This window comes from Ursus maritimus, unplaced genomic scaffold (genome assembly GCF_017311325.1).
Source record: "Ursus maritimus isolate PB19 unplaced genomic scaffold, ASM1731132v1 scaffold_7, whole genome shotgun sequence".
Classification (NCBI taxonomy): domain Eukaryota; kingdom Metazoa; phylum Chordata; class Mammalia; order Carnivora; family Ursidae; genus Ursus; species Ursus maritimus.
The window spans coordinates 54,436,626-54,453,936 of record NW_024426885.1 but is presented as its reverse complement, the minus strand read 5'-3'; positions in this window follow the sequence as shown (position 1 = coordinate 54,453,936).

Genomic DNA, 17,311 nt, shown 5'->3' with positions numbered 1-17,311 from the left:
ATACATGTACACACATACATGTACACACATGTACATATACACACATGCACATATACACATTCACGTATATACACATACACACACGTACACATATACCTACACACATACATATACACATACATGTACACATACAAGTACACATACACGTACATATATAGATCTATGGATCTGTCTATATCTCTCCAAAGTGCAGGAGCTGCAGGTCCCAAGGGTGGGGTTGGGACAGGAAGTCAGTGCATTCTGAAAATGAACTCTCAGTCACAAAATCTGCAAAGGACCCCAGAAATCCACAGGGCCAGCCACTCAAGCACCGCTTGAGATCGGGGAAGGGGAGCCTTGAGGTCATGAAGCCAGGACTCAGACATCCTGACTTGAAGTCTCCTGATCTCTTCTCTAAAGAGAAAAACAGTTGGCAGAACTTCCTTTGAAGGAAGCTCTGGACATCCTTGATGCCGGGGGCCGGGTCTAGAGCACTCACATGCCGCAGGCTTGAGGACAGGCCATTTGGAAGCCCAAACCCATCTGCCTACAGGAAAAAGTACTTGTTAGAACAAAGACTTTCAAATGCTTTTGACTGTGATCATACTAAGACACTCCTTCCTAGATCATGATTCACGCACGTGTGTGCACACACTTCTGTGTGTGTGAAACTGAAGCGAGAACATCCTAAAGCAATCCGTACCCTTGCCACATAGGATGCACGGCGCTATTTTCATCCTACTTTTTGTTTTCACTTTGTAAATGTTAGATGTGACCCGTTAAATTGATTTCATAAGCCACAAATGGGTCACAACCCACAGCTGTGGTAGGGGTCAACGGGAACTGAGCCAGACCTGTCTTTTCCAGAGCGGGACAGGCTGGGACCCACTGTGTCTGACTCCGTCCTCACTTCCCTCTCTGCCTGGCCCCCAACCAGATGGACACAAGGGGTCTGAACGCTCACACCAATCCTGAGACAGAACTTCCCTTTCCCCATCTCGGCCTTCAGAGGCCCTCCCCTGGCCCCGTCTGGCTCCAGTGTCCTTTTCCATCCCGGGAGAGGTGCATGGACTCACCGAGGCAAGTGCCTGTTACAGTCTGTGTATGACAAGCCCCTGCTACCTGGGCAGAAAGAAGCAAGAGGACACAGCAACAGGAAGGCTGGCTGGCTCTGTGGGCAAGCCTGTCGGCTTTGTGACCACGTGAGGCAGTGGTTGCTAGGCTACCCCTTCCCCACAACTCCAGAACCACTCCCCAGCACCCCTCTCCTCGCCAACCCCCAGCTCTCTGACCCCTCCAGGTTCCCTGCAAATTCCCTCTCCACTGGCACTTGGCATTTTCAGCAGGAGCCAAAGGAGACAATGAGAGTCTGGGGCCGGTTTTGGCCAGCAAGTGGCAGGCAGAGAGAGAAAAACTGGCAGAGAAGGTTGAGGGAGCTGGGTCCCAGCTTTGTCAGCCCGACTGGGTCTGATGCCCCCATAGAGGACTCTGTCTCTACACATCCTGTTTCTGGGGATGGATTTGCAGACAGCTCTTTCTTAGCTGGAGAGAAGGAGGCTGCCCAAGTGACCCAGAGCCTCCCTCCGGCCCTACTCTGAGCAGACCCTGGTTTTCAGTTGGGCAGGGGTTTCAATCTGATTCGGATACTTCCTAGCTGTGCCATCTTGGGAAGTCGCCTGTGCTGCCAGAGACACGGAAGAGTGGTAAGAAGGCTCAGTTTGAACACCAGTTCTGCTACGTCTGAGCTGTGTGTCCCCAGATTACCTGATGTCTCTGATCTTCAGTTATCGTATCTCGGAAATGGACATGCTACTTACACTTACTCTCACGGGATTGCTGGGAAGACGGAGTGACTTAACGCATGTTGAAATGTTTAGAACAGTGCCAGGCACTAAGTGTGATCTACCATTGTTGCCTCCTCTGAGCCTGTAAGACGGGGCAGCCTCCTGTACGCCTGGCGTCCTTCTGAAGGACAAATGAGCTCAGGGATGGGAGGTACCTAGTCTTTCGCGTGGCACGCACAAGATGCTCAAACATGGTAATAAAAATGTTCATGAATATTGGTGTCCTGATGGAGGTAGGATTGTATACTATATATAGGTATATAGGTGGGATGAGTCCTTAGTCTGGAAATTCCCTTGGGTAATTCACTTGATTGCTCTGAGGCTCAACTTGGACACCCGTGAAATGAAGTGAGGATATCCCTTAGTGCACGGGGTGTGATGAGATCAGGCACTGTGAGGGGTGCAAACTGGTTCTGCAAACGAAGGGAGCGGGCTTGATGCTGCGTCTTCTGCTAGGAAGGAAGAAAAGGAAGAAGGAAAGTTAGAGGCAAACCCAGCTCCTTCAAAAGTTCTGCCCGTCCCAGCTGAGGGTGGGGGTCAAACGATGGTGATGACCCATTGTGGGGTAGTGCTTGATCTTGGCCTTGCCCCCAATGCTTCTCCATCCGAACATGTCAGAATGGTCTCCATGTAAGAGTAGCTTTTCCTGGGCCTGTCTCTGCAGGAATGAGTGCAAGATCCCTCTTCCATGCTTCTGGGAATCCTGGCTACTATTATGATAAACAATACTGTGTTTGAAAGAAGAGGAAGCTTCCTTCCTGCCCAGTCCCTCCCTGTTGCTTCCAGCACACTTGGGGGGTTTCCCACCATGGGAGCTGATGCAGCTGAAACTAAAGCCCATCTTCCCCTTCCGACTGTACCTCTTCTCCTTTCCGTTGTAGCCTTCAGAACCCAACATGGGGTCTGCATGCAGATTGCAGCTCTGGGGGTGAAGGGAGTACCTCAGGCTGAATGCCTTCAACACTGGATTGGAAGGTTGATAACATAATCGCTGAGCAAACCCTTCTGACATCTTCTTTAGGGAGTGTCCAAGGTAGGAGGGTCTGCCTGCCTGGAAATGCTTCGAAGTTCTGTCCTCTTGCTTGGATGTCTCAGTTATAAGAGGAGCAGCATAAAATGTGGAGCGCTTGCTATGTGCCAGGCATTGTGCTAATCCTTTTAGATACGTTATGTCACTTCATCCTAGAGTTGGGGAAATTAATGATCAGGGACATCCTGAGTTACAGGTATTGCAATTATTTCTAAAAGCCCTAAAATTTCCATTTTGTTCTTTATAGCTTTCTATTTCTTTGCTAAAACTTTCTATTTTTTCCCTCACTTATTTTTCAAGTGTGTTTCTAATTGCTCATTGGAACATTGTTTTATCATTGGCTGCTATAAAATCTTCCTCGGATCATTCTAACCTCACCATCATTTTGGTGTTGGCGTCTTTGTGTTTTTTGAGGAATTTCTTTAGAACGTCGACATTTTCAAGCTGATAGCATAGGTCATATCTTTGTATTGTTTCAGGAACTATAGTGATACCCATTGTTTTTATTCCAGATATTGGACTGGATTTGTTCTCGTTCTCTCTCTCTCTCTCTCTCTTTCTCTCTCTCTCTCTCCATCAATCCTGCCAAGGGTGGTGGTTGTTGTTGTTGTTGTTGTTATTATTATCATCATTATTTTGGCCAGTTTTTTTCTCAAAGAACCAATGTTTAGGTTTTTGGTCCTCTTTATTTAATTTCTTCCACTCTCTTTGGGTCTAGTTTGAGTTCTTTTTATAATTTCTTGATAGGGATTCTTAAGTCTTTGACTTTCCGCTTCCTTCTTTTCAAATATATTCTACATTTAAGGCCATCATGGCTGCATCCCCCATGTTCTTCCAGTTTGTAGGAGATCAGTGCTACCGTAATTTGACTTTAATTTGCATTTCTTCAGTCAGTCAGATTGAGCATCTTTCCCCTGTGTAAGAGCTACTTGAGTATATTTCTTGCTATTTCTGTTCATATCTTTTATCCACTTTTTGTTTGTTTGTTAGTCCTTCTTACATGAATATATGCATTTATATATTAGAGACGCTATCTCTTTGTAACACATCCTTTTTCTTTGACTTTGCGTATGCTGTGAACTCAGTTTTAGATCCCTCTCCTGCTCAACTGCTATTTTGCTGAGGGCTTACTCCCTACTTTTGGAGTCCACACGGGAGAGCTCATTTTGACCCATTCTCCTTCGTTGGGTTTTCATTTATCCCCACGTAAGGTCAACACAACAGAGGCCAGAAGCGCAGGCTCTGGAGACCCTTGGGCCCACCATTCCCTAGCTATGTGATCTCAGGTAAGTTTTGACAATTTCTAGGCCTCAGTTTCCCCTTCTGTAAAGTAAGAATAATAATTCTGCCCCTATGGGGCTATTTGATGCTTAAGTAAGATAACACATATATAATCACCCAGCACAGTGCCTGGCCCATAGCAAAGGCTTCAGGCATGGCATTTAAAAAAAATAATTCCTATTGTTTACCCAAATCATGCAAACATTTCATGAATAGCTGCTGTGTTATCCTAGCGCTGTCCCCCACCAGGGCAGGAGAAAGTCCTGTGATCACATGCCTCTTGGCTCGCCTGCTATGTCTTTTCTGCTTTGGACGCGGAGTTCTGGATGGTGGCCAGTGCACTGGGTGCTTTGATGGCTGCTCTGAAAGTGGAGTGTCTGCCAGGCTCTGGGGGTTCACCTGCCATGGTGTTGCTGGTGCCTCTATTGTCCCAAAGTTGGTGTGACTAGCCTTTGGGTGGTCTCTTAGAGAAGAGGCAAGGAAAGAAAGGGCATGACTAAAGACCACACGTGGCTCCCCTGGGATGATCAAAGTTACCTGGTTACCTGTCAGCTGAGCAGAACTCAGAGCTCTGGAACGGACAGGTAGAGACTGGTCTAAGCCAGCATTCAGGAAGGTCACCCAACTGGAAGAGCAGGCATCACGGAAGAGAGAAGAAGCCTGAGCTCTCTAGAAAGATCTAAGGTCATGGAACCACATAAGCTTCCTACATGCATCCTTGCTCAAGTTAAATATCTCTCTGACTCCCACCCCACGTTGTCCCCTCACACTATCTTTGGACACCCCGTAATCCATACGATTGCACGTATCTCTCCGCAAACCTGTAAGCTCCAACAGGTCGGAGGCCAAGTCTGCCTCGTGCGTCAGCCAGCAGAGGCTCTCGCGCTGCGTGGTGGTTATGTGGGTGTGTTTGTTCTGTGCTAATTCCTTGAGCTCCTGGTGCAATGACTGGTGCCCAGTAAATATTCGTTAAATGAATGAATGGATGAATCATAGAGTATAAGGTAGTTATCCAGGCCATTCACCCACTACATGCCTGAATCCTTACCTCAAAATTCCTACCAACTATATGTTAGTATTTGTCAACAAAACAGCCCTAGTGGCAGGGAGCTCTCTACTGTTCAAAGCTGCCTGCTGATTTTGTGTCGTCCTGTTGGCTAGAAAGTTCTTAATATTGAGCTGAAATTATCTCCTTGAGGCTTCCAGTTAGTATTGTTGTTCTTCCCTTATGGTCTCATAAGTCAAGTCTAGGTCGCCTTTGTGATCACAACTCTTCAGACAATTGAAGTTAGGCGACACCTACCACTTCTCCAAGCTAATTATAAAATCATTGATTAGACACATGTTGAGTACCTACAACATGGAATAAACTAGAGAACACAAAGATGAAAAGGTACAATACCTGTCCTCAAGAGGTTACAGGTCTTGTGGGAAATGAAGACAGAACGTGGTACATGCTGGGGACAGCGAAGACACAGGGGAATGAGAGCCCAAGCCCACCTAGGAGTCTGGGGGAAGTCTCCACAGGAGAGAGGGTTACAGAATGTGCTCCAAGTAGACCAGAAGAGGAGAGCGTGGTTCTTTGAAAATGTCAACAAAATCGACAAATTCCTAGCTAGACTAGAAAAAAAGAGAATGGATCCAAAAAACTAAAATTATGGCTGAAAGAGGGTACATGGCCACTGAGGACATCACACAAATACAATGGTTGACACACAACTCCTGGGAGCAGCTGCACGCCAGCAAAGTGGACAACCCGGAGAAAATCTGATAAATTCCCAGAGCGTGTGCAGAAGTCCGGGGATTCAAGAGCCCATGGCATGTTACAGGAACTCTAAGTAGTCCCACATGGCTAAGGAGACCAGAAGTCCCAGATTGGGTAAAATGGTCCAGTTGACACCTGTTGTCCCAGAAAACAGAGTATGTTGTCCATCTCAAAGCATCTCATATTGAATGATAAACTATAGTCGACTATAGTCATTCTATGCCTGGGAAATAAGGTCTCAGTGTGAGGTAGAAATGGGGAAGAGGCAGGCAGAGAGAGGCAGAAGCTGAGCCTAAGGGGTCTTGTGGGCCAAGTTTAAGAAAAGCATTCTGTTAACTGAATCTTGTATGGCGTCTTCCCTCAGACGTTATCTTCTCCAGATGAAATCTAATTCCCAGATAGATTGGTACATCTGTTGAAAGATGATTATTGCTGTGGGTTGCCATTTGTGGAAGACTTACCAGCTAAGTGCTTTCCACAGAGCCTGGGGTATGGCCCAGGGAGCCTCTGCTGACCCTTGTTCGTGCATATCCTGTAACTGCCAATAGGCCTCAGTGTTGATTTGTTTTTATGGCTGTAAGGTTGTGTCCTGAGACAACATTGGGCAATCCCCTCAGGGCCTTCTGTTCCCAACTAGGAACTTTGTAAGGCTTCCCTGGAGGGGGATAGCTCGGGTGGGGAGTAGGCTTACTAACTATAAACAACTTGCTTTAAAGGAGGGGTACGATTTGTGTATTGGAGAAACTTGTAAGAATCTTCAAATGAAATGAGTTTAATTGGGTCGACAATGATGCAATAACCAGGGAGCCTTGAGTTAGATGTTTGAACGGGCAGCCAATGGAAAGAGTTTATATATTTGCAATTCTTGAAATACATGAAAAATGGATAGTAGGGGTGGGCATTTGGACTATGTCTGGGCGAATGGTTTCCTTTGCAGTGGTTCCTGCAACATTCCTAGGTGGCAGGTCCAAAACTAAATGTAATGGTCACCTCAAGGATTAGCTTCAGGATTAGCCCTGGACCCCGGGGCTTCTGGGGGCTCTCCCCCACTCCAGTCATTGCTCTGACCCCTGGCTCAGAGGCGACACAAGGCTACTAGGAATGGACAGTTCACCCTGCCCCTCTCATTCCTCCTGTGTCAACCCACTGAAGGTTGGAGTGGGTTTGGCGATCTCAATGTATGAATTTGCCGGGGCTGTTGTAACAAAAGACGGTAACCTGGGTGGCTTGGACGACAGAAATGCATTGTCTCACGGTTCTGGAGACTAGAAACCTGAGATCAAGCTGTCCATAGGACTGATTCCTTCTGAGTGTCGTGAGGAAGAATCTGTCCCATGCCTCTCCCCTAGAGGGTGTTCTTTGGTGTTCTTTGGCTTGGAAAGGCATCATCCCAACCTCCGTCTTTATCTTCTCAGGGCATTCTCCCCGTGTGCGTGTCTGTGTGCAAATCTCCCCTCTTTGAAGGACCCCGGTTATATTAGTTTAGGGGCTATGACCTCAGCTGTCCAGACCCCCGTCTTCTCAGCTGATGCCTTTGTTCCTCTCTAGAACCAGCCATCTCCAGCCATCTCCACTCTTCATCTCGATGAGTGCGAAAGCCTGTGACGAGTCTGCCCTTCTGGACCTGCGTCTAGCCATTCTCCTTCGTAGCAGGGGAATTGTCCGAAGGCCCAAAAGTGACATAATCAGCCCCCTGATGAAAATGACTTCAACGGCTTCTTGCTGATACTTGGATAAAGATCAAAATATTATACCCTACAGGGCCCTGTGGTCTCCGGCAGGAAGCTGAACGTTTGCAGCCAGCCTCCGCTGCTTTTATTTATTTTTTTTATTTTTATTTTTTTAAAGATTTTTATTTATTTATTTTGACAGAGATAGAGACAGCCAGTGAGAGAGGGAACACAAGCAGGGGGAGTGGGAGAGGAAGAAGCAGGCTCACAGCAGAGGAGCCTGATGTGGGGCTCGATCCCAGAACGCCGGGATCACGCCCTGAGCCGAAGGCAGACGCTTAACCGCTGTGCCACCCAGGCGCCCCCATTGCTTTAATTTTTAAAAAAATTGTATTGGCAATTTCTTTCTTTCTTTCTTTCTTTCTTTCTTTCTTTCTTTCTTTCTTTCTTTCTTTCTTCTTTCTTTCTTTCTTTCTTTCTTTCTTTCTTTCTTTCTTTCTCCCTCTCTCTCTCTTTCTCTCTCCCTTTCTTTTTTTTCTTTCCTTCTCTCTTTCTTTCCTTCTTTTTTTCTAAGATTTTATTTTTAAGTAATCTGTACACCCATCTTGGGGATCCAACTCGCAACCCTGAGATCATACTCCACCAACTGAGCTGGCCACACACCCAGAAATGTTCCGTGTTTTGATATGGGCTCTGAACACTGACGCTCACTCCCTGAAGATTCATCAAACCTTAGTCTTTGATTCGTGGACTTTTCTGTACATAGGGTGTATTTCAATTAAGAGGCAAAACTTCAAGACAATTGAATAAGTCGCCCAAAGTTCTGGGAGTTCCTTGGTCACATTCCCCTTTATGACCTTTTCAATCTCTTGACAATCACCATACAACTACAGATTTTTTTTTTCTTTCTCTTGGGGGTAAGTGGGCGGTGGGGAGTGGGGGAGATGAAATAACAAACAGGGACGATTCAGTAAGTTACATCATGGTCACAAGACGAATTATGGAAATTGCGACAAGAAAACAACATAGTCCTACAACATTTTTGAGCTCTTTTGGTCCAGATTTCATGCTGGCTTGCTGTTTCCTGTTGCTAAGAATAAAGAGTGATCTGTATGTTGCATTTGTCTCCCGGCGCCTAGAGGAGATCAGGAGTGTGTTTGCGCGTCGGCATAGCACATCAGTACCCTCTGGAGGGACTGTGTGCCCAACAGAGCTTGGGCAAGAGGCGGGCTGTAGGCAGCTCCTCTGTGTCTGCCCCAAGAAAAAGGGAGTTTAGAATAGCTTGGACATCTGAAAAAAAGGAAAAGCTCTCATTGGTAGTCTCTGAATGTTGCTTCTTTGGGGCAGTGACAAGCCCTTTGAGTGGGCTCTGTCTCTTGGGGTGCTGAAACTATTTGCATTGTTGACATAAAGCACTAAAGTAGCCCTAGCAAAGAGAAGAGAGTAACCGCTGATTTTAGCAGGCTTCTAGAACATCACAATGTTAACATTACAAGATTTTACCAAAAAGTCTGGATTTATAACTTTTCTTGAAAAATTGAAATGCTGGGCCTACTGTACCATTCTACTTGCAATTACAGTACCCATGACACCCTACCCCAAGCCCCACACTTTCTATTTCCCATACTCAGCTTTTTTTCCATAGTCCTTGGCACTTTCTAGCCCACCATATAGTTTACTTATTGTGTTTACTTGCCTGACTCCTTCCACTAGAGTGCAAATTGTACTAGGGAAGGGATCTTTGCTTGGTTCAATGATACATCCCCTGCCCGGGATACTGCAACCTAGCATTGAATGAATGAATGAACAAATGAACGAACGAACGAATGAAATAATGAATGGGACTGAGGCAGTCATATCAGCTGCTTGGGCCCTTGAAGGCATGTGCATCTGTGCACCTGCCCTGCACAACTATCTCCACTGAACTGTGCCTCTTTCTGCACCTGCCACTGGGCCTTGGCACATACAGTGCCCTCAGCCAGAACACTCTGCCTGCTCCTCTCTGTCTGGTTAACTCCTATTCATCCTCTGTGCTTAGCTCAAGCTGTCCTTGATCCCTCAGCCAGGTCAACTCCCCTGACCGTGGAGAATGACTGCCCTTAGTTTTTATAAAACCTACTAGAGAAAATGACTTTAACTCCGTTTTTAAAGGCCCAGGTTTTCAGTTGCTTGTGGAGATGGATACTCTCTCCTCCTCCCCTGACCCCTGAGCTCAGGATATGTCCATAGCTCCTCTGAGTGAGTCAGCCTGGGAACTGGTTCTGCAGGGCCAGGCAAAGAGTAACCATGGGGCCAAGGCTCATAATTACCCCTTGGTCCTCTGTTTACACAGGACTTATGTTACCTAGGCCTCTTCATTGCATCCCATCTGTGTCAACACTGGGCATTCTGACCACACTGCTCACCCTCAGTGCAAGACTGGGACAAACTCCCTCCCCAACCAAATAACTGCATGATTGAGGGCCTTTTTTGGGAACCTGGGGACAGAGAAGTGGAGCTTCCAAACAGAGGCTTCTGGGAAGTATAACCCAAGTGAGGCACAGGGAATTCTAGACGGACAGAGTTGGAGAGCCACTTCCCCTCCCTATCCAATTTTGAGGGAAAAAAATTGAGGCCCAGAGAGGGTAAATGGTTCACCCAAGGTCACACAGCGCATGAATCCCAAAGCCAGCACAAGAAACCATAGATTTCACTACAGTTCCTGAGCTTGGGCTTCTGGAGCTGGAATGTCAAGAATTCTAGGTTTCATCTCCACTAGCTGTGGGACCAAGGCAGAGAAATGGATGAGAATGGATAGAACTTAGCAGCTCTTACCTGGGAGCATTCAAAATACAGATGTCTGGGCCCCACCCCTCATCCACTGGGTCTGCAGGAAAGCCCTGACATGCAGACTTTGAAAGGTTCCTGGAGATTCTGACATGCGATGCTGGCTGGGAAGGCTGGGCCTGGTCGGTGCTCAAGTCCCTTCCTGCTTGACAGATACTCAGCTGTAGATACAAAAATGGGCTCCTGCTCAAGGGCATTCCTTTCATCAATCTGCGGTAGCAGGTCTCAGTGGGACGCAGGTCTCAGTGGGACGGCTGGGCTCCCGAGGGCGCATCCTGAAAATTCGAAAAGTGTTGGTTGTCACACGACGGGGTTAGTTCCCCGGCATTCGGCGATCTTGTCCTGTAGACGTTGCAAGGGCAGCCCCTGACAGTGAAGAATTTGCCCCTGAGTTCTGCACACCTTTTTAATAACAGCTTGCCAGAACATTCACATAGGTAAAAAACCAGATCATAGTCACAAGAGCCAAAAATTTGACTTTCTTTCTTAAAAAAATAAAAAAAAAGATTTATTTTAGAGGGAGGAAGGGGTAGGGCAGAGAGAGAGAGAGAGTGGGACTGATGGAGAGGGAGACTCTGCCCTGAGCATGGAGCCCACTACTCGGGGCTCGATCTCACAACACTGAGATCCCGACCCTGAGATCATGACCTGAGCTGAAACCAAGAGTCAGATGCTTAACCGACTGTGTCACCAGGCAACCCTCCAATTTGACTTTCACACAAGAAGAGCATTTCTTTAAAACATGGTTTTATTATACATGCTTCCTGGAGTGCAGCTACCATGTGGAAAGTTGCATGTAAGTTGCCTAACCTTGAAACTTTACAACTCTTAATCCACTATTTTGGAAAAATCACATCACCCAGGGTGCTGCTGCTTACATAGTAATCGAGTCACCGAGACCACATCTCCATCCTGGTCTGCAGCTGTAACTTTCTAGTTCACAACGATAGCACCTAATTATATCAAGATCCAGATTTAGCCTTTTCTTCAAATGTCAATTATAAAGGAAAAAGTGACAAACATACTCAAATAATTATTGTTTTCTCTTAAAAACGTAGTCCACCCATTGTAAATTCATACATCTGCCAACTTCTTGTATGATTTTATTATCCTGGCTTTCACTTTTAAAGTAGGACACTGTGCTGCTTTGTAAGAGAATTATACGTCTAGGTAGGTATACCCCCTGTGTTTAACAAATAGATTTTGTAACTCGCATAAGCAGGGAGTGTTGGGTCTGGTTGGTCTGAAACGTACCGATCTATAAACAGCAAACCTGTAGGAGGACCACAGATCTGAGGCTCTTGGACAAGCCTTGAAAAGGCCTCGGGTGCCCTATGGGGCAAGGGTCGTGTTAGAAGGACAGACCAACCGTCAGGATCAGCTTCTGATGGGGACTGAAGCCAGACCAAGAGCAACAATGTCAGGGCGCTGGTCTTGGTTTAGTCGGTCACAGAACGCAGACTGGAATCCTACCGAACTCCTCCCAGACACGCGTGGAGCGGATTCGACTACTGCCCTGGAGTGCTCCTGTGGGCCTGGCCCTGTGTTGGGTACATGTGTCCGTCTCCTGAGGTACCACGTCCGCCCTCGGGTAGAGGCTACTGACCCTTGTTTTACAAACAAGGAAGCCCAGGCTGAGAGCATGAGACTGACTTGTCCAAGGCCACGCAGTGATCTCTGAGGAGAGGCCGGTGTGCCTGCCTCCAAAGCTGTCTGTCACCACGGGCCACAGCTGGTTTCCTTCTGCCCAAGGACGGGTGTATTTATTTGGCTTCTGGTAAGCAGTCACTCTGGCTTTGAGGCTTTGCTAGCAGTGATCCTGTAACCCGGATAGCCATGGGTGACTTCCGCAGGAAAAGCGGGCTTCCTTGGGAAATGACTCTTGTTTCTCGGGGTTTTGGCCACTCTGACTTTTGGCTGAATTGGCACCTGGGACATGTACCACAATGACCCGGTGCACCTTGCTGCCTACCCCAGGGGGCAATCTCTGGGCACCTGCTCCCCGTGTCAGACGCCCCCACATCTGGCTGGCCCTTAGCTCGCCTTCTCAAGGCCCGTCCTGCCTGTTGTCTCAACCTGCTGCTGGTGGCTGGTTTCCCACCTCTCTGTGGGGAGGGCATTTTAGGCTCCAAGAATAGAGGTCCTGCAGGGGGCTTCCCTGCGAGCCATTCCTTTCCAGAAGGGGCTCAGACGCTGCAAGAACATCTGCCCTGTCTTGAGGTGAGCCTCCATAGAAGGTCCCCAGTGGGGTGGGGAGGTGTCAGGGACAGGAATGGGGGCGTGGGTAGTATGTTTGTTCCTGCTTTTTAGAGTGGGGGCGTGTGTGCTCCTGGATGGGGGAAGGGGTGTTGCTAACTTGGCCATGGATAGCTGCCCTTTTAAGCAGAACCCGATTTGCTGTTTTAAAAGAAGCCATGCAGGGGGAAAAACATCCCAGGCTATATTCCTTCTCACTGTGCCCCCTGCCACCCCAAGCCCTCTGTCATCAGCACAAATTTCAGTCCCTCACTCGTTCCCCATTGGTATTTCCAATCCCTCCCGGTTTTTTAGTTATCCTGGAAGGCACCATGATAACACCAAAGGCCAAATTGGGGAGCATTAGTTCTCCTCAACCCCCAAATATTCATCGACCTCCCTAAACCACCCCAAACAAACACTGCGCTCTCTCTGCAAGCAGGGTGTCCAGGGAAATACCTCTCAAACTTTATCATGCGTGTATACCACCCGGGGATCTTGTCGAAATGTAGATTCGATTTATCATCTGGAGTGGGGCTCCAAGAACCTGCATTTCTAGTAAGCATCCGGGAGATGCCAGTGGTGCTCCTGGGAACCACACTCTGGGTACAGAAGCCCCAGGCGACCCCATCTTTGCCTCCCACCAGCCAGCTCAGCCCCTCCTTCCGAAGCCCGTACTGTGGGAGCTCTGATGAGGGGAGAGGGGAAGGAGATTGGCTGTGTCCCCTCCTTAGCCAATGCTTCTTGCTTTTTTATACCCGTCTTTCCCCTGCAGTATAATTCTCTCTTTTATTTCTGTCTCCTTTGTTCTCTCTCCAGCTTTCTCCCAAGGGCCCACCAATATAGCTAGGACACGTAAGACCAAGAGGCTGTGGGGATTTTGCTCCATTTTGGCATAAAGTGATTCCCCTGTGAAAGCTGAAATGATCTCCCTTAATCCCCATGCATCTTTGATCTCTGGCCACTTTCTACTCTGATGCTTCTCCTGTAATCCCTGATGTTATTCTGTGGTTAGGGGGAGAGGGAGCGTGGGGCAGAGGAGCAGGGGGCCCGAAGTGTCTCTCTGTCTCTCTGTCTGTCTCTTTCTAGCTTTTGTGCGTGCGTGCGCACGCGCACACACACACGCACACACACACACACACTCTGGGCTCTGCCAGGAACTGCCAAGAGTCATGTTCCTTTCTGGGCTTTGTTTTCTACATGCATTTACTATGGGGTTGAGCTGGCAAATAGTGGAAGGCTCCTCTACCTCTTAACATTGTTTGAGTTTAATAAATCAACCAGCATACTTTAGGTTCTCCCTACAAAATCTGAAGACTTAACTTTCTATCGAAACTCTACCCCATTCTTCTGTGTGTCTTTAGAGTGGTCATTCACCTTCTCTGGGCCTTGGTGCCCTGATTTACAAGCTGGGAAGTGATGAGAGTCACCTGATCCGGACAAGTTAGGTCCTAAAGAGCCTTGGATGTAAAGATACCTAGTGTAGTTCTCGGCAGAGTAAGTTTCTTAGTCAGCTCGGACTGTTATAACATAATGCGAGATAAAGGTGCTGACAGGTTTGGGTTTTGCTGAGGATCCTCTTTCTGGCTTGCAAACTGGGGCCACGTCATTGTGTGCTCACGTGACTTCCTCTTTGTGCGTGAGTGGAGAGGGAGACAGAGCGAGAGCGAGCTCTGGTCTCTTCCTTTCCTTGTAAGGACACTAATCCTATTAGGGGAGCTCTGCCCTCATGATGCCTCAAAACCTGATGACTTTCCAGAGCCCTCACCATCACACTGGGGGCGTAGGGCTTCAACCTATGAATTTTGGAGAGGGGGAGACAAACATTTCGTCCACAACAAGAAGGATTAGTCAATACGGTTGAATTGGTTGGTTCATCTGGGGAGAGTGAAGAGACTGCCTGCTGCGTGTGAAGAGCAGGGACGTGGTACTGCCGAAGTGTAGGGAGGACGCCGGTGGGTCCTGTCTTTCAGTCCGCGGGCACAGAGATTGTGCATGAAAGGAGGGGAGGTAGCAGCTAAGAAGGAGACCAGGGAGAGCAGATCCTAGGATCTGAAGAAGAAATAAAGCAAAAGGGTGGAAGTGGGAAGTGGGGAGTGGGGAGATCATGCCTGGAATCCCAAAGTAACTCTGGATGAATACATTGGCTGGAGGCCCCAGCACATTTTCTGACCCTTCAGCACTGAGAAAGGATGTCTGCTTGGGGACAGCAGCAAGAGGGCTGAGGGTCTGGGGGTGTCAGGGACTGTTTCAGGAGCTCCGAATGGCAGAGATGTCTGGGACTTCTGAGGGGGTGGGGCTGAGGGTGAGGAAGCCCAGAGATAACCTGCTTGAGTCTTTCAGGGTCTTCACCATTCTGGCTGGGAGGTCCAGAAGTGCTGAGGGGTGTGCAGAGGAGGGCAGCCGCGCTAACAAGGGATGTCGTCCTGAGAGCACTGGTTGAGGGTACCCATGGAGGCGATGACACTCTAAGTTAGTGTCCTCACACCATTTCAAGGGGATGGAATTGGGTACCCTCATCAGTGTCAGTTTTGTTAAGATTTCAAGATTCCATCTAGGTGTCATTTTTAAATCTGTTGAAAAAAATACCGCGTGTTGATCACTGGTCAGTTACGTGTAACTGCGCCACCTTCGCTCCTGCGGAATTAGTGTCCTGGGCAAGTCAGGAAAAACATATTTGAGATTTAGCTATTTCATCTGGGAATGAAGGGTGACATTCGTGGGCCTGGTGGACGCTTTCACTTGAGTATTAGATGCTTCCCAACATTGCTCATGAAAATAAGTAATATTGGTTACATTTTTTGCCCAATACCTGGTCTCTGTTCTCCGCGTTTGTGGGGGAGGGAAGGACGGGGAGGGTAATTCCATTATAGGGAGTTTTCATGCGGCTTTTCTTCACGCATTATTGACCTTCAGGAAACCTCCAGGAAAGAGCAGGGGACAAATCTCTGAGTCACCTATTAAAATCCCAAAGGTCTCTCTAGAGACTCATCTTGAGTGGTTGCTTTGGATCAGTTCGTGCAGTGCTCGGCAGGGTGACTCTCTCAAGAGCTCGAAGTGACCAAATGAGACCATTAAGTTGGTTTTTATAAAAGGCAGCCCGAAGGAGAAGTTGCTGACCGTCTGGTGCGGGTAGGTCCCACCTTCCGACAAGGGCCCGCCCGGGTGCCGGGCCCTGCCTGGCCAGCAGGCGGCGCGCACGCGCCGTGGGGGCCCGGCGGCGAGGCGGGCCTCGTCCCCGCACCCCCCGGGCCGGAGCGTGCGCGCGCCCGATGCCGGGGCCGCGCACGCCGGGGCTGGGGAGCCATTTCCGGGCGGGGAGGGGCGGGTCCGCCGGAGGTCGGACCTCCAATCTCGGCCGCGGCGGCTGCAGGGGGAGCCCGCGCTCCGCCGCCCGCCAGTCGGTCGCGTGGTGACGAGAAGCCGGGCCGGCGAGAGAGAGGCTGAGGGAAGGAGCGGGGAAGGGGACTCGGGGCAGGGGAGTGTAGGGGGCCGCTGAGGCTCCGGAAAAGGGAGCGTCGGGCTGGGGCGGAGGGCTCCAGGGTGGGCAGGGCAGGGGAGTGAGGGGAGGAAGGAGGGCCCAGCGGACCGAGGGGCGCGGGCAGAGGGTGGGCGCGCCGATCCCCGATCCCCGAGGTCTGAGGGAGCGGAGGGGCCAGCGAGTGGGTGCGGGAGGGCGCCAGGGCCGAGACGGAGCGGGCTCTGAAACCCCACTCCCGCGGAGGTGGGAGCGGACTGGGGCAGCCTGGATCTGCTGATCTTTCCGAGGAGAGGAAGGGCTCCGGGGTGGGAGCGATGGAGTCGGGAGAGAGGCCAGCGGGGATCTGGAGGCTGGACGCTGGGCTGGGCTGCCCGTGGCGTCCGATCGTCCGCCCTGCTGCGTTGGTGGGCTGCGCTCCGGGGCTCCGGGGCTCCGGGGTTCCGGGCCCGTTCGGCGGCGGGCTGGGCGTTTCCCCCGGTGTCTACCTGGGGGGCTTGCTTGGTGGGAGGCTGGGTCTTGATTCGTTTGGTCAGCTGTGGGAGGGAAGCACAGAGCCAGCAGGATTCTGATTCGCTGATTTGGGTGCTGGGGGTGGAGTGTCATATCTGGGAGTGAAATCGGAGCTCTCAAAGGAGGGAGAGAACCATTTCTTGACTGCTCTAGCGACTCTAGGCGGGCCGAGGCCACAGTTTAAAGCTTTAGAAGTAAACAAACCTGGTTCCCTTTTGCAGAGGGGAGGCACCAAGAGGACGGCTGGGGGAGGAAGATGCCGAGTACGGACCTTCTGATGTTGGTGAGTTTTTCCCAAACATCCTCCTTGTTAGAAGGCGCTTGTCCCTTAAGTTTTATTTTTAGTCTAAAGGATCTGAGTGTATAGATATCACTTCTGATGCTTGCTTTTGGTAGCTGAGCGTTTCTGCTACCTTTTTATTTTGGGTTACTGGTTGGGGTGGATAAACGGCTAAATTAAATATACGAATATATTTGCATTTAATGAATATGAAGAATCTTGTAATTGATTTTAGTCTCTCCCTTACCATACTACCAGAACAGTTTTAAAACTAATGTATTTTGCCTGGGTCTGCCATGTATTCGTTTATAAGTGTGGGTCTCCCAGACTAGAGTTACAATTCCTCAGAAAACAGATAATCATGTCTAGTTTGTTTAAAGATGAATAAACAGCTGTCGTGTGCTCTGTGT